The following is a 24,657-nucleotide window of genomic DNA, read 5'->3' on the forward strand; positions in this document are numbered from 1 at the left end:
ACCTACCACAATTCATGATGCTCTAATACGGCGGAGAAATATTGGTATAGTGCAATGGAAAATAATTTGCTTCTTACATTACATGACTGATATCTATTTTAAATTCTACAATAGCTCAAAAACCGGACAGTATATTCCTCCATACAGTATTATGGCCACCACATAGTGCGCTATATAGAATAATGAGCCCCATATATTGCTCCATACAGAACGGACTCCATATAATGCTCCATACAGAATAGGCTCCATATGTGCTCCATATAATGCTGCATACCCTATATGATGGCCCATAAATAATGAACCCCATATGATGCTCCAGTACATGATGGGCCCCATGGATGATGCTCCAATGTATGATGGGCCTATATAAAACTCCATATATAATGGGCCCCATATGATGCTCTAGTTTATGATGGGCCCCATATGATGCTCTAGTATATGATGGGCCCTATATGATGCTCCAGCATATGATGGGCCCCATGGATGATGCTCCATTGTATGATGGGCCTATATAATGCTCCATAGATATGGGCCCCATATGATGCTCTAGTATATGATGGGCCCCATATGATGCTGCAGTATATGATGGGCCCCATGGATAATGCTCCATTGTATGATGGGCCTATATAATGCTCAATATATAATGGGCCCCATATGATGCTCTAGTATATGATGGGCCATGCATGATGCTCCAGTGTATGATGTAATTCTGTGTGCAGAATTATAAGGCAAATGAGTATTTTGATCACATCATCCTTTTTATACATGTTGTCCTACTCCAAGCTGTATAGGCTTGAAAGCAAACTGCCAATTATGTAAATCAGGTGATTTGCATCTCTGTATTGAGGAGGGGTGTGGTCTAATGACATCAACACCCTATATAAGGTGTGCTTAATTATTAGGTATTTTCCTTTCCTTTGGCAAAATGGGTCAGAAGAGAGATTTGATGGACTCTGAAAAGTCAAAAATTGTGAGATGCCTTGCAGAGGGATGCAGCAGTCTTGAAATTGCCAAACTTTTGAAGCGTGATCACTGAACAATCAAGCGTTTCATGGCAAATAGCCAAAAGGGTCGCAAGTATCCTGTTAATAGAAAAGGCACCCTTGTTCACCTGATCTGAACCCCATAGAGAACCTGTGGTCCCTCATAAAATGTGAGATCTACAGGGAGTGAAAACATTACACCTCTCGGAACAGTGTCAGGGAGGCTGTGGTGGCTGCTGCACACAATGTTAATCATAAACAGATCAAGCAACTGACAGAATGTATGTATGGAAGGCTTTTGAGTGGCTATGTTGGTCCCTTTTTTTGGTTTGGAATGTCAGAAATGTTTATTTCTATATTTTGTGTTGTTATATTGGTTTCCCTGGTGAAATAAACAAGTGAGATGGGTATATATTTGGTTTTTATTAAGTTGCCTAATAATTCTGCAGAGTAATAGTTGTCTCCACAAACAGATATACTCCTAAGATAGCCAAATTGAAAAAAAACCCACTCCAATTTCCAAAAATATTAAGCTTTGATATTTATGAGTCTTTTTGGTTGATTGAGAACACTGCTCCACTCTAGACTCATCAGCGTCTCCATATTCAAGCTCTCTGCACTTGGACTGTTCAGGCAGAGGGTGTACAGACGTGACGTCAGCGCGCTCTCTGACCTGAATGTCACTGTCAGGAAACACGGAAGAGGTCACAGTGGTGGAGCAGGGAGAGGTAAGTATTGCAAGTGCTGGTGCCCTGAGCAAGCAGGGGGGGCCCACTCGTGGGCGATGGCAGTGGCACAGGGCCCCTCATAGTACGACGGTGTCTGTGAAGGCGAGTGGGACCCCCAACGTCAGATACACTGGCGTACTGTGAGGAGCCCTGTGCCAGTGCCGTTGCCCACAATTGGGCCCCCCCACCTGCTCAGTGCCCCAGGTGCGCCAGGTGCTGAAGCCGGCCCTGGGGGGTACAGCCCAGTTAGGGAGGTGGAAAAAATGGCATATGTTGAGGTGTAGGCTGGACGTTCAGCAGCTGTAAATGGAGGAATTGCAGAAGTCTGAGGAAGAGGAGGACAAAGCGAGTCATTTTGCTGGCAACCTATGTGTCATCAGGGGAAGGTGGTACAAAATCCTTTGAAACCCAGGTATGGTTCATTTTAATGAAGGTGAGGTCACCAACATTTTGGGTCGACAGCCGGGTCCTTCTTTCTTTCAGGATTGATCCAGCAGCACTGAAGACTCTTTCTGATAGCACACTACCAGCAGGGCAAGCGAGCTCCTGTACGGCATATTGTACCAATTCAGGGCAGGTGTCCAGTTTAGAGGCCTAGTAGTCAAAGGGGAATGAACTGTGAGGGAGAACATCGATAGGGGAGGAGAGGTAATTTTGAACCATAGTTGACAACTGCTGTCTCCTGTCTGTTGCAATCGATTCAGTATTAACAGTCGTGTGAGCGGTCCTCGAGAATTCAGTCCACAACATGGTCATGAAACTCCTGTCTCCAACGCCAGTTCGGCTGTGTGCACCATGAACACCTCTTCCATTTGGCCCAGTGGTAGAACCTGCACTGCTGCTGTGTGCTGGGAATGTCTCTAACAAACGGTTTACCAGAGTTGCTTGTTTGTTCGCCAATATTAGCTCTAGGTTCTCCTGTGGCATGATGTTCTGTAATTTGCCTTTATAGCGTGGATCGAGGATGCTGGCTAACCAGTAGTCGTCATCCTTCATAATTTTGGCAATGCGGGGGTCCCTTTCTAGGATCCGCAATACATAATCACACGTGAGAGCCAATGTTCCAGGTGTCAATGATGCACTGACAGTGGTGGGTGGAGGAGCACTTTCTGCCAAATCCATATCCCTCCAGTCACGCACAAACCCTGTACCTGACCCTGGCAAGCCAACATTTTCTCTTGCCCCCCGAGAAGCATCCTACTCCCAAAATAATCATCCCCCTCCTCCTCCTCCTCTTCCTCTTCTTCCTCCACCTCATCCAGGACAGTTCCCTGGGAAGACAATGGGTAGGTTAGGTGTAGGGGAAAATGTGAATCTCCGTATATGTATTTCCGGAGTCACACACAGACGCTGTCTCAGTATAGATTTGACAGTAATCCAAACAGCAGATATACGGTACTGCATCAGAAGCGAACAGCTGAATACGGTGTAGGGGAAAATGTGAATCTCCGTATATGTATTTCCAGAGTCACACACAGACGCTGTCTCAGTATGGATTTGACCGTAATCCAAACAGCAGATATACGGTACTGTATCAGAAGCGGACAGCTGAATACAGTGTAGGGGAAAATTTAAATCTCCGTATATTTATTTCCGGAGTCACACACAGATAGCATGTATTTGTCCATGATACCAACCGGTACATGGTAGTGTGTGAGGAGCGTACAGCTCTATACGGTGTATGGAAAAATGTAAATCTCCGTATATTTATTTCTGGAGTCACACAAAGACGTTGTCTCAGTATGGATTTGACCGTAATCCAAAAAGCAGATATACGGCACTGTATCAGAAGCGGACAGCTGAATACGATGTAGGGGAAAATTTAAATCTCTGTATATTTATTTGCGGAGTCACACACAGATAGCATGTATTTGTCCGTGATACCAGCTGGTACACAGTAGTATGTGAGGAGCGTACAGCTCTATACGGTGTGTAAAAAAATGAACGCTCGGTAACTGTGCAGAAAAAAAGAATAAAAGTATGAGTGCTGTGTAAAAAGCAGTCTGAACAGCAGTGTGTACACAGCAATGCAGCTATCAGGCAGCCTAATAACCAACGCTGCTGCACACAAAAAATATCACTGTCACTTCACACTAACTGTACAGCACAATTGCTATCAGCAGCAGCACAGAATGTTTTTTCTTCCCTGCCTATCTGTTTTCTTTCCTGCCTAACACTCTCCCTATTGAGAACCAGCGGCAGCAACCTCTCCCTATGCTAAGATCGTCAGAAGTAAAATGGCGGTCGGCGGTCAGGGCTTTTATCGCCACTGTGACGCCACACAAAACAAGCCTATCACTTGAATGCCCTTCTCTAAGATCGTGGTGGCTGCTGCCCATGTCATCGCGTTGCCCACAGTGGGCATCCTTGCTCATTGGCTGAGAAAAGGCGCCTGGAAGCATTATGGGAAACGCGACTTTGGCGTTCGGGTCGGCGACCGCATGGCCAAGCTCACGCTATTGTTCGGTTTCGCTCGGCGAAACCCGACTTTGGCGAAAGTCGGCGACTTTTGGATTTGACCGACCCATTTCGCTCAACTCTAGTCTTTTATTAAACCATTTGATGTACTCTGTTCCTTGGCACATCTTTTTCTTTGTTGGTTATTGTTGGTATGGGGAAATATCTGACCACAAATGGAGAATAATAAAGGGGGTTCAAATGTGTTCCCAACTAGTGATGAGCGAGCACTAAAACGATCAAGTGAATAAATTGAGGATGAGCTTGTCTCGAGTAATGAGTATAAAGGAAGTTAATGGGAAGCTTTTTCTGGAAGACCCAACAGGATAGCTGGATGGGGCATTAGAATAGCTGAAATAGATCGAAACAGCACTGAAATAGAATTGAAACAGCATGGGGAAGACCTCTGGACTACTGATGAGCGAGTATACTCGATACTCGAGATTTCCCGAGCAAGTTCGGGTGATCTCTGAGTATTTGGATGTGCTCGGAGATTTAGTTTCTGTCGCCGTAGCTGCATGATTTGCGGCTGCTAGCCAGCCTAAATACATGTGGGGATTGCCTGTTTGTTAGGAAATCCCCACATGTATTCTGGCTTGCTAGCAGCCGCAAATCATGCAGCTACGGCGATAGAAACTAAATCTCCGAGCACATCCAAATACTTGGAGATCATCTGAGCATGCTCGGGAAGTCTCGAGTATCAAGTATACTCGCTCATCACTACTCTGGAAGCATCTCTGACTCCCAGGTCGCTGCTGGGAACAGTGGTGTCAGAGTATTACTCCACTTTTACGGACTGACAATAAAACATACAAAACCAAAGATGAAATGGAGTTTACAGGAAAAAATGTTAGGAAATATTCTTTCTTGTATAATTACCAGTATATAAGGCAAAATTAAAAAGAGAAAAAAAAGCCTCCTCCATTCATTAGTAGCCTATGGTAGATGACATAGTAGAGGGGGGAATATAACTACGCACAGCGGTAGTCACCGGTAAATGCAAATTTAACATTTTGCTACTTTATCTGCCCATGTGGTGTGTGTGACATGGTCAGACACATCCTGTTTAATTTATGAAGGAGGCTCTCTGAAGCTCAAATAGCCTAAGGGGACAATGCAATTACTTGAAAAATTAGAGGGAATATGGACTCCAATACACCCTGTATTGGACACAAAGGAGGGCCTCATACACATTCTGCTAAAATTGTTAAGGAGTAGGACTCCTAGGCTCATAAAGCCTATGCACTAAGTGCAAGGACTAAAAAACATCTATCCCTGATGGACTAAACATATATATGAAAGAGAATTATAGAGGAAAACCTACTACACATCCTGTAAAAATTATGAAGGATGACATCATACACACCCTAGAAAAATTAAGAGCGAGGATCCCATCATGACTCTTTAAAAATCTGGAGCAAGGACAGCATGACCGGTAAATGTAATTTTAACATTTTGCTAACTTTTCTGAGCATGTGGTAAGATACAACCTGTTTTCTTTATGAAAGAGGGTGACTCTGAAATTCGCAAAGCCTATGCGGATAATGCAAGAACTGACAAAAATTAGAAAGAGGGACTGCAATACGCCTTGGAAGACATCAATAAACCTTTTTTTTACCTATTTTTAAAGAGTGGGTCTCCTAGACTGGTAAAGCGTATGCACTAAGTGAAAGAACTGCCAAACATTAGAAGGAAGAGGGACTCCAATACAATCTGTTTTTGACATGAAAAAGGGGATCATACACATTCTGTTAAAATTGTTAGACAGTGGAACTTCTAGACTGATGAAGCCTATGCAGTAAGTGCAAGAGCTTCCAAAATTTAGAAGAAAGAGGGTCTCTGATACACCCTGGAATAGACATAAAGGTGGGTCTCACACACATTCTATTAAAATTGTTAGGTAGTGGAACTCCTTAACTGGTAAAGCCTATACACTAAGTGCAAGGGCTGCAAAAATTAGAAGGAGTGACAGCAACACACTGTGGAGGACGCATAGAGGAGGGACTCAAAGAACATTTTAAAAAAAAAAAAAGTGGGGCTCCTAGACTGGTAAAACCAATGCACTAAGTGCAAGAGCTGAAAACGTTTACCCCTGTAGGTATATATATACATATTTTTATAGGAATTATAGAGATATTCCTCATACACATATACACATCCCGCAAAAGTTATGAGGGATGGCATCATACACAACCTGGAAAAATTAAGAGCGAAGGTTGCATGGTGACCCTCTAAAAAGATTGCGTTAGGGCCGCCTGATGAACCTCTAAAAATTTTGCGTGAGGGCCACCTGTTTACTTCTAAAAATTATGAGTGAGGCCCGGGTCGCCTAATGAACATCTAAAAATTATGGGTGAGGGCCACCTGATGAACTTCTAAACTAAAAAGCTTGAATGAGAACCACCTGATAAACCTCTCAAAATTATTAGTGAGAGACACCTGTTTACCATCTAAAAATTATGAGTGAGGGCCGCATGATGAACCTCAAAATATTATGAGTAAAGGCCGCAAGACAACCCTGTTGATATCGAGGAGGAGAGGGTGCAGAAACAGGTGTAGGAGATGGCGGAAACCCTAAAGAAATTAGTGCCGGCAATCCTCATCATCGGTAGAATGTGTGCCATCCTACAGTCTGACTCGGTCTCGACCTCCACAAGATTCATCCAATGTGCCATCAGGGAAATGTAGCATCCCTGGCCACGAGTACTTGTTCATGTGTTGGTTGTTAAGTGGACCTTACCAGTAACTGAATTGTTCAGGGCACAGATGATACGGGACACATGTTGGTGTAAGATGGGGATGGCACACCGTAAAAAAGTGGCGTCAGGGGACTGAGTACTGAAGGACGGCCGCCGCCATGAGGTTGAGGAAAGCCTCAGTATCCACAAGCCTAAATCTCAACATTTCCAAGGCAAGCAGTCTGGATTTGTATTCTTTTAGTGTTTGGGTCTGTGGGTGAGTGGCTGGTTATTTTTGTTTCCGTTACAAGGCCCGTGGAAGGGATAGCTGTAGTCGCAGTAGCATAACGTGCTGGATCTGTGGACAGCCTTGTATAGAAAACTCACTGACAAGGGGATAAAACGTAACATTTGTTCAAAAATCTTAAATACAATACAGACCAAATACACACAATTCACCCTCTGATGGTTAATCAGAGATTGACTAATAGAAAGACATATTCCCCACATCTCTATATATAGGGTGAGGTGATACACGCACCCTCACTATGAATGTCCTTTGTCGCTATCTTTATTAGGGGAATCACAATCTAAATTCTCTTATCGGTGTTTGGAGTATGGAAAGAATCTGGAGTTGCCAACTTGACTTTTTATTTTTTTAAGACAGTAAAAAAATCATGTACAGACAATGTTTTTTGCAGGCACATTGGAAAACCATAATAAATCACTTTGATTATGAGTGATACATGTCTACAGTCTATAATTCTGATATGGAGACATCAGTTGCAGTTACTGTAAAGTGTAAAATGATGATAATTACAGTCAAAATAATCTATAGAAGTTACTTCAGCTCCCAAAAAAATCACAGGGTGCCTAAAAAAATTTTGCGAATTAGTGAAAAAATTGGCACTGTTGTAGGGAAGGTGACCTGACGGACGGAGGGACTTGTCAGAATAGAGAAAGGAAGATTTTCACAGTTTAGACAGGTGTCAGTTACTACAGTGGGGAAACAGCTGAGAAAGTGTAGTGGACGTGCAGTACCTTGGGTTGACCATTAGAGGGCAGGGAGGAGTGTGAGCAAAGGACTTGACATCAGCTTAGGGCTTAGGAAACCGTTGGTCATGGGGGCGGAGATACAGGGAGCCGGGAATGATATAAATTTGACAGGAGGGTTCCAGAAAGTTCCAGTCCCCAGGGGGAGCTCCAGTGACAGGAGGACTACGTCAGTTTGTGCACTGTGAGGAAAACCAATCCAGGGGGACTGAGGAGAGAGAAAGTCAGGGGGGTGGTCCTGACACAAGAGTACCGCAGTATAGACGAGGCACTGAGGTAAAGCATACCGTATTGAGAGAGAGACAACTGATCAGTAAAAGTGCTGTTGGTTTACGGGTCTAAGGCGGCCACAGTGACGGATCTGACAGGAGCGTCAAAGAGTGAAGATGGGACGGTGCGTAAATGTACGTCCCCGGTGTAAAGTACGGTGTGCGGGAAGCGGCCCTGGAAACGGAGGGCAGATAAGTGAAGTGAAGTAAATTGAAGTGCGGTGTACTTCGGAGGCTGTCAGGCGGACGGCAAGAGAATAAACTTGGACCTGTTGTACCCGAAACTTGCCTCATCTTGTGTCTGTATGTCACTGCGCGGTATATCGAGGGACCACCCCCCCTGTCCGGCCTGCGACCCCACACTGTACTGACGTTTTTTGACAGTTTACAACCCTGAATAGAGTATCCAGAGGAAAACCATGAAAACTTCTTGGTGAGATTTGAACCCAGGACCTCAGTGCTTCAGAGCAAGAGTATGAGCCACCAAGCTGCCCATAATAGTACATGATGTGTTGTGTGCAGGTCTGAGGCTTATCTGGGGGGACCGCTGGGGAATTTGTCCTGGGTGCAGCCGGCAGGTGGGCACAGTCAGGCCATCTAATGCAGCTGACAGCTGACAGCTGACAGCCAGTACAGAGAATCTGAAGTGTGCCGGCTCCCAGTGATCAATTGTATTTGCATCTTAGACGCGAATACAATTAAAGCTCTGATCGCTAGTTCAGAGTGATGCCAGCAGCATGATCATGTCATGTGATCACGCTGCTGATGTCACTAGCCTGCGCTGGATGGGTGGTAAGTACATTGGGGGAAAATTAATTGTGTGGGTGGAGATTGGAGGGGTATTTGGAGTGGGGATGGGGGGATTTAATGTGTGTGGGGAGATTTGGAGGGGGATGGGGGTGTTTAGTGTGTGTTGGGAGATTTGGAGTGGGGATGGTGGATTTTAAATGTGTGGGGAGTTTTTGAGGGGGATGGTGGATTTAATGTGGGTGGCGAGATTTGGAGGGGGATGGGGGATTTAACGTGTGTGGGGAGAATTGGAGAGGGGATGAGGGATTTAATGAGTGGGGGGAGATTTGGAGTGGGGATGGGGGTGTTTAATGTGTGTGGGAAGATTTGGAGGGGGATGGGGGATTTAATGTGTGGGGGAGATTTGGAGTGGGAATATTGAATATAATGTGTGGGGGGAGATTTGGAGTGGGGATGGGGGTGTTTAATGTGTGGGGAGATTTGGAGTGGGGTTGGGAGTATTTAATGTGGAGGGAGATTTGGAATGGGGATGTGGTTTAATGTGTGGGGGGAGATTTGAGGACACAAAATGAGAAGCAAAGAGAGAGATGCAGGGCAAGTATGAGGAAACAATACAGGGGAATGGGGGCATGTATGAGGAAACAGTACAGGAGAATGGGAGGCATGTATAAGGAGACTGTACGGGGGAATGGGGGGCATGTACGAGGAAACAGTATGGGAGCATGATGAGGAAACAGTACTGAGTTATAGGGAGCATGTACAAGGAAATAGTATGGGGGAATGGGGGGCATATATGAGGAAACAGTATGGAGGAAAGGGGACATGTATGAGGAAACAATACCGGGGAATGGGGTCATGCACAAGGAAACAGCATGGGGGAATGGGTGGCATATATGAGGAAACAGTATGAGGGGATGGGTGCAGACACAGTATGGTGAGTGGAGATGGGTGCAGACAATATGGGGAGCAAACGGGGAATGTATGCGGACACAGTATGAGTAGCGATGTGAAAATGTATGTAGACAGAGTACAGGGAATGAGGGTGATGGGATGTGTGTAGACATAGAGGGGGTGTGTGTGAGGGGTATGTTTGAGCAGTCAGTATAGAAAGTGAGGGGGTAAATATATGAGGAGACAGTATAGTGAACAGGGGGGATGTGAGAGGAGACAGTATAAGGAAGGAGGAGTCCCATAAGAGGGACAGGGTGGGGGTCATATTTTATGCAGACAATATAGTGAGGGGCAATTTTTTATTCAGGAGCATTATAATGGCACTTCTATTTTTTAAGGGCATCATGTGGAGATTTGCTGCAGAAGACCGGAGAAGATGGAAGTCTACAGAGATGAGCTGTGGATGAGAAAACTCATCATGGAGTCTGGACAAGATGAAGAAAAGAAAAAGAACGACTCCAGAAACGACGTCATCAATAAGGTACCTGGATGTAAATATTATTTGTGATACTGACTAACTCTCATGTTTTTATTTATGTTAGGAGCATTAGGGGTATGTTAGGGGTTGCCCAGGTTTGTGATGAGTCTGCAGTCATTCTTTGTGACTGCAGACTCTTGAATTCTCACAGTGCTCACTGCACGTTGTCAGGATTCTCTGGTATTGGCAATATACTTACATGCGGTCACATGTTGACTAGACATGTGTGGTCTCACTCAATGAAAATGAACTGAGTGAGGTTGGGCACGTCTAGTCGGAATGTGGCCAGAAGTATACAAATCACACACTTGTGCTGACAAGACTGTCCATCGTGAAGGGAAAATCCTAAAAGTGTGCAGTGCATTGGTTGTGAGAATTCAGAAGCCTGTAATGTCAGGATTCAGCTCTGCAGGTTCCAGCAGTCATCACATGGACACTTCACTCTTGTGCAGTTTTCATACTTATGGTCAGCGCTGCCACTAGGAATTTCGGGGCCTCATACTGGCAAAATTTTCGGGGGCCCCTTGAGAATCTGCCCAGGCTCCACTCCAGCCCTGCCTCCACCCCTTGAATTGTCCACAGTCCCACTGCTCTCTCTTGGAAAAAACTCCACTTCTCACCAGTCACACATTAACAGTTTCCATCACCAGGTCACACATAGCCAGCCAGCAGTAGAACACTACTCTACTCTTACCTATTAAACATTTGTTAAAATATGCAATACAATTTATGTATATTTTTATTTATTTTTCAATGTTTAAAAGGACCAATAATATCACATAAAAGGGACAAATACCACCATACCATGACCAGACACCGTATTATCACCACATAGTGACCTATAATACCATCTACAAGGAACAAATACCACCACACAATGTCCAGACCACATATTACCACCACAGTAACCGAACAATATCACATACAAGGGACAAATACCACCACACCATGACCAGACACCATATTATCACCACATAGTGACCTATAATACCATCTACAAGGAAAAAATACCACCACACCATGTCCAGACCTCATATTACCACCACAGTAACCGATCAATATCACATACAAGGGACAAATACCACCACACCATGGCCAGACACCATATTACCACCACATAGTGACATATAATACTGTCTACATGGAACAAATGCCACCACACCATGTCCACACTAAATATTACCACCACAGTGACCGAACAATATCACATACAAGGGACAAACACCACCGCACCATGTCCAGACCACATATTACAACCACAAAGTGACCAACTACATACAAGGAACAAATACCAACACAACATGACCAGACCACATATTACCACCACACAGTGACCAAATAATAGCACTTGCAAGGAGCAAATACTGCCATACCATGGTCGGACAACACATTACCTCCACATAGTGACTGAATACTGCAATACGGATCATTAAAAAAAAAATACTATCACTGTAAGTGCCATTATACACAGGAGATCTGTACTTAGTATGCAATGTCTGTGTGCAGGTAATACAGTGATCACTGGTGCCATTTTACACAGGAGCTCTGCATATAGTGTCATTGTACAGGTAATACAGTGATCCCCAGTGACATTATTCATTTGGTACTCCCATACTGTTTGTTTATGCATTGACTGCAAGGCCTGCCCTTCACCAAAGTAACACACACCCCAATAACTCTTTTTGTACTTGAGGGCCTCATGACAAAAAAGTTCCCATTCGAAGAAAGTGTGTCTCCCATACTGTTAGCTTATGCATTGAATGTAAAGCCTGTCCTGCACCAAAGTTACACGCACCCCAATAAGTCTTAGAACCCACGTACTGGATGGCCACAGGAAAACCCACTTCACATTATTCATTTGGTACTCCCATACTGTTTGCTTATGCATTGACTGCAAGGCCTGCCCTGCACCAAAGTTACACGCACCACAATAAGCCTTTGAACATGCGTACTGGATGGCCACATAAAACCAAAGTTCACATTATTCTGATTTTTTTAAGTCACCTAATCATCTAAAGTTTGCCTATGAAGTGAATACAAGGTCTGCCCAAAATTTGCACACACTCCAATCCCTCAAGGAAGAAAGGTGGAGGATGGTGTCTGCAAAATGTTTTCCCAGTTTACAGGAGCGGGTCTTGTATACTTGTAATGCCCATACACTAAGCGAATGAGCTGACAAACATTTCCCCCTGGAGGTACACATCAACCTACTGTGTAAACATTTTTTTAACGGCCATCATAAACACCTTTGCAAAAAAGTATAGTGGCTGTTGCATCATGGACCACGATTACTCTGGTGATCTAGTGGTGGTGTCGGAAGAGACGTGGAGGATGGCCTACTAAAACTGTTTTCCCAGTTTACAGTTTTCTCCTATACTTGTAATACCCATACACTAAGTGTATAGGCTGAAAAACATTTTCCCCTGGGGGGGGCACCTCAAGCTACAGTGTAAACATTTTTGGAATGGTCATCATAAACACCCTTGAAAAAAATTACTTGGCTGTTGCATAACGGAACACGTTCACGCTGGTGATATAGTGGTGGTGTTGGAAGAGATGTGGAGTATGGCCTCCGAAAAATGTTTTCCCAGTTTAAAGGAGCAGGTCTCCTATACTTGTAATGCCCATACACTAAGTATATAGGCTGACAATCATTTTCCCTTAGGGGGGGACACCTCAACATAGAGTGTAAACATTTTTGGAGCAATCATCATAAACACCCTTGCAAAAATTTCTAGTGGCTGCTGCATCACGGACCACGGTCACCATGGTGATCTAGTGGTGGTGGATGATGAGGATGAGGAGAAGGAGGAAAACAGCAAATATCTATAATCCAGTTTGTGTGGGTGTGAAGAGGTGCATGGGTATATACCTCACAAAAAAGACACTGGATTTGAGGTTAGGTTTCACTGTTATCATGTGGTGGTGTACAGAAGTCTGCCCCATTCCAGCCCGTGTTCATTTTTATGAGTCAGCGTGTCCGCATTTTCAGTTGACAGGCGGATGCGCTTATCAGTTATAATTTCAACAGTGGCACTAAAAACGCGCTCTGACAAAACGTTAGCGGCAAGACAGGCCTGGACCTCCAAGGCGTAGAGAGCCAGTTCATGCCACGTATTCAGCTTTGAGACCTAATTATTAAATGCATAGAGGAATCTTGGAGGACGTTGGTATGGTCAGCAATGTACTCACTCACCATCTTACAAAACTTTGCACTCCTTGTGAGAGTACACCGTGCATCAAGGCCACTGCGATGAGAGGGTTTGAGAAAACTCTCCCAGAACATTGCCAGTGTTCCCCTGCCTCTGCTGGATTGGAGTTTTGTCTCTTTCGCCTGTACTCCTTGGTTGTCCAACAAACTGTGACCTCTGCCGCGAGCATTTTCAGATGGGATTTTTTTTAATAATTCCACCACAAGGGCCTTCTGGTACTGTGTCTAAGAAGTGTCACCAACCAGTAATAACTGTCAGCCAAAATTTTGACAATACGAGAGTCACGGGAAAGGCAGAACAACATAAAGTCAGCCATGTGTGGTAGACTGCTAACAGGCAAGACTTCAGTGTCCTCACCAAGAGGACGACTGACCATGCTCTCCTCCTCCCTGTTCTCAGGTCATCCACGGTGAACAGATAGTATGACAGTTGTGATGTAGTACCGTCTATAGCGTATGAAAGTAGCTCTGTTGGTTGACAATGAGGAAGAGGAGGTGGAGGAACCTCCTCCTCTTCCTCATTGTCAACGAATCCACGTTGGGATGACACGAGACTGTGCTGTGTGTAATCACTCTGTATGCTTCCTTGCTCCATTTCATCAAGTTCAGCCTGCAATGCCACCTCTTTGATTGTGAACAGAGAATGTTTCAGTAGACAGAGAAGCGGGATGGTGATGCTAGTTATGACGTCATCTCCGTTCACCATCTTAGTGGACTCCTCAAAGTTTTGTAGGATGGTACATAGGTGTGATATCCATGTCCACTCCTGAGGTCTTATGTGTGGATTCTGAACTGAATACCGATGGCCTTGTTGATGCTGGTAGTCAAAACTGCCCTCTTCTGCTCACAAACATGTGCAGTGTTGAGTTCCAACCCTGCAAATGCTGCTGAAGCATAGCAAGGGTGGCTGAAGCTGGAGTTGACTTTCTAAAATGGGCACACAGGTGGTGTACTTTGACAAGCAGATCCGGCAGCTCCAGGTAGCTTTTGAGAAACGGTTGAACCATGAGGTTAAGCACAAGGACCAGGCATGGTACACTGCTATGGTTTCAATAGTGATGTCTTGCTGCAGGCCCCTAGTAATTGGGTCATGAAGTTCAGGCGAGAAGATGTGGGTGTTTGTTGTGGCACAATTTCAGCTTGCCCACGGCCTCGCGTCTGCATGCACCATCACCATCACGTCCACTTCCCCATCCCTTGCCACGTGCCTTGCCCATTTTAAATGGATTACAATATTTCCCATATTCAGTACAAATGGCTGAATTGGGAGCTAACTCGCACGTGATCCGTGTGCTGGAAAACCACACTTTAAAATATCTGGACTGTAGGTAAAAATGTATTTTTGGTTATCAAACTGGTGTCAATAACTAGGGTAAGACACAGCAAAACAGTAGAATGTAGGCTTGAAATGCCACAATTTGTAGCCCACAGATAGATCAAGCTTCTGACAGAGATAACACACTGTTCAATATGTGGCCTGTATGTATTTATTTTTTGACCCAAAATATTGTATAGACGTAGGGTAACAGACATCAAATACAGTATAATGGAGGTGTGAAATGCCACAATTTGTAGCCCACAGATAGATCAGGCATCTGATGGAGAAACCACACTGTTCAATATGTGGCCTGTATGTTTGTTTTTTAAGAGAAAAATACTGTATAGAATTACGGTAAGACACAGCCAAAAAAGGAGAATGGAGGCCTGAAATGCTACAATTTGTTGCCCACAGATAGATCAGACATCTGACGGAGATACCAGACTGTTCAATATCTGCCCTGTATTTTTTTATTTTTTTTGCCCAGCTAAATTGTGTCAACAAGTAGGCTAAGATAAGACACAACGAAAAAATTCTATGGAGGCCTGAAATGGCACAATTTTGAGCTCAATGATATGCTTTCCGTTTGGCGGACAAAACACCGTGTAAAATATCTGCCCTGTAGCTAAGTATTTTTTGGCAGCGAAGTATTTTTTGGGCAGCAAAATGGTGTCAAGAAATTCTGTAAGACACTCCCAAATAATTAACAGTATCACAAAATTGTCAGAAATTTCTGCGCACTCAGACGTGATGGCTGGAATGGGCAACCCCATTTAAAATAGCTGGATTTTCACGCTGTACTTTGAAAAGGCTCTGGCTGTACACTGCGTGCAGAATTATTAGGCAAGTTGTATTTGAGAGAATTCTTTTTTATTATTGAACAGCAACTATGTTCTCAATAAACCCAAAAGACACATAAATATCAAAGCTTAATCATTTTGGAAGTTGGAGTGAGTTTTTATTAGATTTGGCTATCTTAGGAGGATTTCTGTTTTTTCAGGTAACTATTACTGTGCAGAATTATTAGGCAACTTAATAAAAACCAAATATATACCCATCTCACTTGTTTATTTTCACCAGGTAAACCAATATAACAACACAAAATTTATAAATAAACATTTTTGACATTCAAAAACAAAAAAAAAATAATCAGTGACCAATATAGCCACCTTTCTTTATGATGACACTCAAAAGCCTTCCATCAATAGATTCTGTCAGTTGCTTGATCTTTTTACGATCAACATTGCGTGCAGCAGCCACCACAGCCTCCCAGACACTGTTCCGAGAGGTGTACTGTTTTCCCTCCCTGTAGATCTCACATTTTATGAGGGACCACAGGTTCTCTATGGGGTTCAGATCAGGTGAACAAGGGGGCCATGTCATTATTTTTTCTTCTTTTAGACCTTTACTGGCCAGCCACGCTGTGGAGTATTTGGATGCATGTGATGGAGCATTGCCCTGCATGAAAATCATGTTTTTCTTGAACGATACCCACTTCTTCCTGTACCACTGCTTGAAGAAGGTGTCTTCCAGAAACTGGCAGTAGGTCAGGGAGTTGAGCTTCACTCCATCCTCAACCCGAAAAGGTCCCACAAGTTCATCTTTGATGATACCAGCCCATACCAGTACGCCACCTCCACCTTGTTGGTGTCTGACTCGGAGTGGAGCTCTCTGCCTTTTACTGATCCAGCCTCGGGCCCATCCATCTGGCCCATCAAGAGTCACTCTCATTTCATCAGTCCATAAAACCTTAGAAAAATCAGTCTTAAGATATTTCTTGGCCCAGTCTTGACGTTTTATCTTATGTATCTTGTTCAAAGGTGGTCGTTTTTCAGCCTTCCTTACCTTGGCCATGTCCCTGAGTGTGGCACACCTTGTGCTTTTTGATACTCCAGTAATGTTGCAGCTCTGAAATAGGGCAGAACTGGTGGCAAATGGCATCTTGGCAGCTTGACGCTTGATTTTACTCAATTCATGGGCAGTTATTTTGCGCCTTTTTTATCAACAAGTTTCTTGCGACCCTGTTGGCTATTTGCCATGAAACGCTTGATTGTTCGGTCATCACGCTTCAAAAGTTTGGCAATTTCAAGACTGCTGCATCCCTCTGCAAGACATCTCACAATTTTTGACTTTTCAGAGTCCGTCAAATCTTTCTTCTGACCCATTTTGCCAAAGGAAAGGAAGTTGCCTAATAATTAAGCACACCTTATATAGGGTGTTGATGTCATTAGACCACACCCCTCGTCAGTACAGAGATGCAAATCACCTGATTTACATAATTGGCAGTTGGCTTTCAAGCCTATACAGCTTGCAGTAGGACAACATGTATAAAAAGGATGATGTGATCAAAATACTCATTTGCCTAATGATTCTGCAGACAGTGTATTTGGAGAGCCCTGCAGGGCCGGGGATTACTCGGTACTGGGCTGTTCAGGCTCTTTTAAAGGGGAAGTGTAATGGCTGCAGCGACCCGGTCCATGGCTCTGGGTGTCCAGTGGTGATGATGGAAGTTGTGTGGCATTTAAGTGTGACGCCACCCGTGGTGTTCGGCAATTAATGGCTGACGCTGCGGTTTTTGGTCCCCTGGGGCTGGTGGTAACGCAGCCAAGATGGTTCAGCTACCCATGGGTAGAACGGGGGCCCCAGGGCCAATTTATTTGATTAATAGTTCAGATGGCGGTGAATGTTGGGGTGCAGAGAAATAAGAGAAGGACACAGAAAGGTGCAATTTCTTTACCTTTTACTTGCAAGTGGTTGCAATCCGGAGTACCACATTCAGGTGATGGATTGAGTCCGGCTCACCTGAAGGCATTCAGGGGATCCACCCTGCCAGGTGGGGGTTTGGGACCTTCCTTCTGCGCTTTGTGTGCGGGTCTCTGCTATTTGTAACTAAGCTGCGACCCTCTATTGCGTGATGGGTTCTCTAACCTGTACGGCTGTCAGCGTGAGCCTATTCCACGGGTACTGTCCTTCTCACTGTCAGCCCCGGGCTCCTGATCTGCTGCCGTGCCTTCAGGTGTTCAATATCGCTCAGGAACTTGCAGTCCCCTGTACTTCCAGATTCGGCGGTCAGGACATACAGCTCCTGCCCAGCCCAGGACTCTGGCATCCCATTTTCTCTGTTAGCGCTTCGCTCTGGGGTCTGCTATATGCAGTTTTTAGCTTCCCCGGAGCCTCTTGTCTCTGCTCCTGTCCTTTCCCTCCTCACAGATCAGCTCCCCGTCTTCAACTCACTAACCGTCCTGTCATGAGCTCCACTGCTCCTGTTTCCATGACAATCCCCTTTGCTTTCTCTCAGCTCACTACTTGCTGACTCACTAACCCCATCGGCCGGCCAGAATTTATAAGACAGCTCCCCTTTCTGACCTGCAGCTGGAATTGTAATGTAATCTGTGACCTGGCATGAGGGCCCCCCCTCCTGCCTCCAGGCATGACTTTACCCATTAGAGGGAGGCAATGTCACTGTGACAACCGGACTCTGGGGTGTCACATATTCTGCTGTGTCAACAAGCAAATGGAGAAAAAATAACAGGGAGCTCTGGATTGCTTTGGAATAAATTAATCAGGGTTAAGATGCCAAAAAAATTATTCCTGCCCACTGATACTTAGGGCTAGATACAGTACTAGCTGAAGAGCCCGGCGCTGCCTGGGCATAGTAACTAACTGTGGTTAGTTGTAGAAAATTATAATTATCCTCCATCCCATAGTCCCGTGCCCATATACCCATCACACATCCTCCATCCCATAGTCCCATGCCCATATACCCATCACACATCCTCCATCCCATAGTCCCATGCCCATACACCCATCATACATATTCGCCAACCCATAGTCGAGTGCCCATATACCCATCATACATATCCGCCATCCCATAGGCCCATGCCCATATACCCATCATACATATCCTCCATCCCATAGTCCAGTGCCCATATACCCATCACACATTCTCCATCCCATAGTCCCATGCCCATATACCCATCATACATATTCACCATCCCATAGTCGAGTGCCCATATACCCATCACACATCCTTCATCTCATAGTCCCATGCCCATATACCCATCATACATATCCTCCATCCCATAGTCCCATGCCCATATACCTATCATACATATCCGCCATCTCATAGTCCCATGCCCATATACCCGTCATACATATCCTCCATCCCATAGTCCAATGCCCATATACCCATCACACATCCTCCATCTCATAGTCCCGTGCCCATATACATATCCGTCATCCCATAGTCCCGTGCCCATATACCTGTCAAACATATCCTCCATCCCATAGTCAAGTGCCCATATACCCATCACACATCCTCCATCCCATAGTCCAGTGCCCATATACATATCTGCCATCCCATAGTCCCGTGCCCATATACCCGTCATACATATCCTCCATCCCATAGTCCAGTGCCCATATACCCATCACACATCCTCCATCCCATAGTCAATTGTGACATCAAAATGAGCGGCGGCGGGGCTTGCGACCTATGATGACATCAGCGTCGCCATGGCAACCGTTGTGACATCATAATGAGGGGCGGGGCTTGATACGCACACACTGCTTCCCCAGTATGTAGATAGGGGCAAAATTGTTTGGTGAATTGGAATGCGCGGGGTTAAAATTTCGCCTCACAACATAGCTTAGGACGCTCTCGGGGTCCAGAAGTGTGACTGTGCCAAATTTTGTGGCTGTAGCTGCGACGGTGCAGATGCCTATCCGGGCATACACATACACACATACATATACACATACATACACACTTTGAGCTTTATATATTAGAAGATATACGGTCAATAAATGCAATAGGCAGCAGCATCAGACAGTAATGGAATGGACCCTCTTGATGTATGCAATGATATCTATATACCCATATACAGTGCCTGCATGCCTTGCACCGATGTGTATATAGCCTTATACACTCCCTGCCTACCTAGCACTGCAATCTATATACCCCGTAATTAGTCCTTAGGTTGGAGTCACACTAGAGAGAAATATGGACAAGTTCTATGCGAGAAAAAAAAATCGCATAGCACTAGTCCCAATGTTAACCTATGGGGCAGCTCCCATCATCCATTTTTTCCTCGCCCATATTATACGTGCTGGTGAAATCGCAGCATGCTGTGATCTGCACTGTATTACGTCCAAGACTCGCCAATGCAAGTCTATGGGTGCGAGAAAGAAACGGATTACACACGGACCATGCGTGTGACTTGCGAGAAATACGCACCAATGTCCTTTAGAAAAGCCGTAAGGATATAAAGTTATTCTCGGGCTTACTGTGCGCTGCTTGACCGGAATGAAATCACCACAATATGAGAAATTTGACCATTTATTTCCCTACGCGTTTCAAAGTGTGAACCACTTCTTCAGGGGTTGACATAAGGGGAACTGATACAGCGGCTTCTGGTTAAATACATGCAATATTTGAACTTTGGCGCCAAGAGCACAGGGAACAAGAGTCAGAGTTCAGAGGTTAAAATTGCGCAGGAGCAAAGTTAAAATCATTATAATCATTTTAATCATTTTTCTTCTAATGTTTGCAGGGAATATCTTAAAAGAGATTTATGGAAGAAAAGGGAAAGGAGATGAGGAAGAATGAAATTCTCCCAAAAGGACATGAGAATGATGTAAAACGAACCCGTCAAGAAAGGGGAAAAAAAGGGGAGATGAAGGTCTAGAGCCAGAAACACTGGACTAGAGAAGAAACACCCTTGGGAGAGGGGGATTTATACCATGTTTCTAAAATTATCTAAACATATTGGTAAAATGGATAAAAATGAATAAAAATGTGTATATATTGAATTGTCTTTTGTATAAAATCGTATATAAAAAATCGTATATAAAAAATGGTATATGAAAAATATATATACCGTATTTTTCGCTTTATAAGACGCACCTGATTATAAGACGCACCCCCAAATGTGGTGAAGGAATAGAGAATTTTTTAATAAATGGGGTCCGTCTTATAATGCCAGTGTCCGTCTAACAAATCATATAGGGTATATGTCCCTCATAGCCCCCCCACCCTAAAATTAGCCCCCTTAATCTGGATATGGCCACCTTGTATTGAATATAGCCCCCTTGTGCTGGCACACGGGCCCCCTGTGGCTGGCACACATCACCCTGTGGCTGGCACACTGGCCCCTGTGGCTGGCACACATCACCCTGTGGCTGGCACACTGGCCCCCTGTGGCTGGCACACATCACCCTGTGGCTGGCACACTGGCCCCCCTGTGGCTGGCACACTGGCCCCCCTGTGGCTGGCACACATCACCCTGTGGCTGGCACACGGCCCCCAGTGGCTGGCACACATCACCCTGTGGCTGGCACACTGGCCCCCCTGTGGCTGGCACACTGACCCCCCTGTGGCTGGCACACATCACCCTGTGGCTGGCACACATCACCCTGTGGCTGGCACACATCACCCTGTGGCTGGCACACGGCCCCCAGTGGCTGGCACACATCACCCTGTGGCTGGCACACTGGCCCCCTGTGGCTGGCACACTGGCCCCCTGTGGCTGGCACACTGGCCCCCCTGTGGCTGGCACACTGGCCCCCCTGTGGCTGGCACACATCACCCTGTGGCTGGCACACTGGCCCCCCTGTGGCTGGCACACATCACCCTGTGGCTGGCACACTGGCCCCCCTGTGGCTGGCACACATCACCCTGTGGCTGGCACACTGGCCCCTGTGGCTGGCACACATCACCCTGTGGCTGGCACACTGGCCCCCTGTGGCTGGCACACATCACCCTGTGGCTGGCACACTGGCCCCCCTGTGGCTGGCACACTGGCCCCCCTGTGGCTGCCACACATCACCCTGTGTTAGATATCGCCTCCATGCTGCTGCTTTTAGTAAAATAAACTCTTTCCTTACCTTCTCAGCGCTGTCCCTCCTCGTGTCTCCCTCAGTGTGGTTGAGCTCCTCCTCCACTTCCTGGTTCTCAGAGCCGGTCATGTGATCAGCACAGCAGAGTGCTGATGACAGCAGCAGCAGAGACACCGGGAGATCAGCGCTGGAGGAGGTAAGGAAAGAGTTTTTTATTTTACTATGGGCAGCAGCATGGGGGCGATATCTAACACAGGGGATCATGTGCGATCAAAGGAGGGCGCAGGCAGCTATAATATGCACCGCTCCCCCAGCCAGTCACCGTGGTGCGGTTTCAGCACCATGGTGATGGACAGCGGCAGTGCATATTATATGAGCGGGAGCAGGAGATCAAAGGCTCCCTTCGGCAGCTTTTACCAGCTCACAGCACCGCTCCAAAGCTGCCCCCACCTCCCCTGGACCCTGCAGTACATATATATATATACACCCCCTCCCCCGTATATTCGGATTATAAGACGCACCCCCTACTTTCCCCCAAAATTTGGGGGAACAAAAGTGCGTCTTATAAAGCGAAAAATACGGTATATAAAATTTCAATAGGCGCGAGGTGAAGGAAAAAATGCGGCAAAGCCGCTTGTGCATATCAGAAAGGAAAGAACCCATCCATCAGGAGGGAAAAAAAGGGGGCTCAAGTCCAGGGTGGAAACCGCTGAGCTAGAATGAAACACGTCTGGGGGAGGTGAAAAATCTTACATAATAATTATTCGATTAAAATACACTTTATTGAATAATTGAGAATTAAAAAATGATATAAAAAGGATGTATTAAAATATATAAGAAGAGGAATTGTCTCTGCTGGGGAGTGTAACTCCTAAGAATATCGCTTGGAAATGGTAAAAGGGATAAATGATGGGAGGCTCTGGGAATAGACGCGCAGTTAGGAAAAACTCATTTATAAGAAATGTTGTTAACGATGTGAGGGAAGGTTTGCCTGTGAGGGATGTGGTTCTTGAAAATGATTGTGGAAGAAAGCACGGGAAGGTTTGGCACGGGGAACAGGGAAAAGGTCCGTAGTTCAGTATTCTGAAATCTCTCCGTGGGAGCAGGATCGCTGCCCAGGAGAGAAAAAAAGTTTTTTTGAGGGGAAATAGAGATAAGTGTAGTGGATGGCGACCGTAGTGGGTTAATCTGGAATTAGAGAGTATGGCTCGCTAGGGGATAGAAGGTAAGTCGGTAGGGCACCAGGAGCAGACAGAAAAAATCTGATTTATCTCCGTAACACTTGGAGAAGAATAAACCGGAGTTGATATGAAAACAGAAATTACATAGTGTATTACAACTCAACACATATTAATCCCCCTTGATAAAATAGAGGCACTCTATTGTCTTATAAAGAATATGTAAAGAGAAAGGAAATTATATGAAAAATTATATAAAAGAATGACTTTGAAGGGATTATTGCAGAAAAAATACATTATTGAAAAACAATTACAAAGTAATGGAATTATAAAAAGACTTCCGTGATTTCATTGGGACCGTTAGGTTTCAGTGTATTTAGTCTATAGATCCAGAAGCTCTCTTTGCGATTTAGTTGTCCTATTCTATCAGAATGATCGATAGGTATATGTTCAATCGGAGTTAGTTTGAATCCATTCTGATTATTATTGTGTTTCAGAGCAAAGTGTCTGGATAACCCATGTTGTAGGAAACCTATTTTAATGTTATGCCTGTGAGAATTAACCCTTCGATGTAGGGGTTGCGTGGTTCTCCCCACATATTGTTTCTTACAATCACATTCTATCACATATATCACGAATTCTGTGGAACAATTGAGAAAACTTTTTACAGAGAAACATTCATTAGTAGAAGTTGATGTGAAAGTATTTATGTTGTGAGAGATGGATTTACAGCACAGGCAATTTATTTTGCCACATTTATAAATTCCCATTGTGGGATTTTGTGGAGAAAACGGAGTTTCTGTTTTCAGGCGACTGGGGGCCACTATATTTTTAATTGTGGGTGCTCTTCGGAAAGTAATCCCAGGATTTTTTGGAATGATTTTAGATAAAACCGGGTCATTTAATAAAATATGCCAATTCCGTGTCAAGATCTCTCTGATTTTCAAATTCTTAGCACAGTACTGTGTGATAAAATTACTTGTAAAATTCTTGTTATCCGTTTTGACAATCTTGGATCCATTGATTAGGGAGTTTTGAGAGAGATTTTTACATTTCTTATAAGCTTCTTGGACCAAATCCGCAGGATATTTCTTATCTAAAAAACGATTTCTTAAAATTTCTGCCTGATTTTCAAAGTCCCTCACATCGGTACAGTTTTTTCTGATTCTTTTATACTGATTATCTGGTATGTTTCTCAACCACTTACCAAAGTGCCCACTGTTAAAAGGTATGTAACTATTTTTATCCACATCTTTAAAATAAGTTTTGGTTAAAATATTGTTGTTTTGAATAAAAATGGTTAAATCTAAAAAATTGATAGTAGAAGGATCATATGTTGAGGAGAAGGACAGGCCCCAGTGATTCTTATTTATGTCCTTAATGAATTGATCAATGTCATTATTTGAGTTGTCCCATATGAGGAATAAATCATCAATGAATCTTTTGTAGATAATGATATTATGCTGTAATGGGGAATTAAAAATGTAAAAGTCCTCAAATACACCCATAAAGATGTTTGCATATGTAGGTGCGACCTGGGACCCCATTGCAGTCCCAAGTCGCTGGTGATACAAATTCCCATCAAAAGTGAAATAGTTGTTTTTTAGAATAAATTCCATACCCTTCAATAGGAACCTCTTTTGGGTCGTGGACAGTCTTTTGTCATTCAGTAAAACCTTGTAAAAACAGGCTAGTCCCAAATCATGTGAAATATTTGAATATAGGGAGGATACATCCAAAGTTACAAGAACATATTGAGATTTCCATTT

The 24,657-nt window shown here is 44.5% G+C and overlaps 1 long non-coding RNA gene across 1 annotated transcript in view; it reads left to right on the forward strand.

Annotated features, from left to right (window-relative positions):
- The window catches only part of LOC141084916 (uncharacterized), a 31,740-nt gene extending 11,056 nt beyond the window's left edge, over positions 1-20,684 (forward strand). Inside the window, exon 2 of the long non-coding RNA XR_012231168.1 lies at positions 20,426-20,684. This is a non-coding gene — a long non-coding RNA (uncharacterized lncRNA). The remainder of the gene's footprint in view (positions 1-20,425) is intronic.
- Positions 20,685-24,657: the final 3,973 nt, after the last annotated feature.

Source organism: Dendrobates tinctorius, unplaced genomic scaffold (genome assembly GCF_039654945.1).
Source record: "Dendrobates tinctorius isolate UK_male_01 unplaced genomic scaffold, ASM3965494v1 ptg000028l, whole genome shotgun sequence".
NCBI classification, from domain to species: Eukaryota; Metazoa; Chordata; class Amphibia; order Anura; family Dendrobatidae; genus Dendrobates; species Dendrobates tinctorius.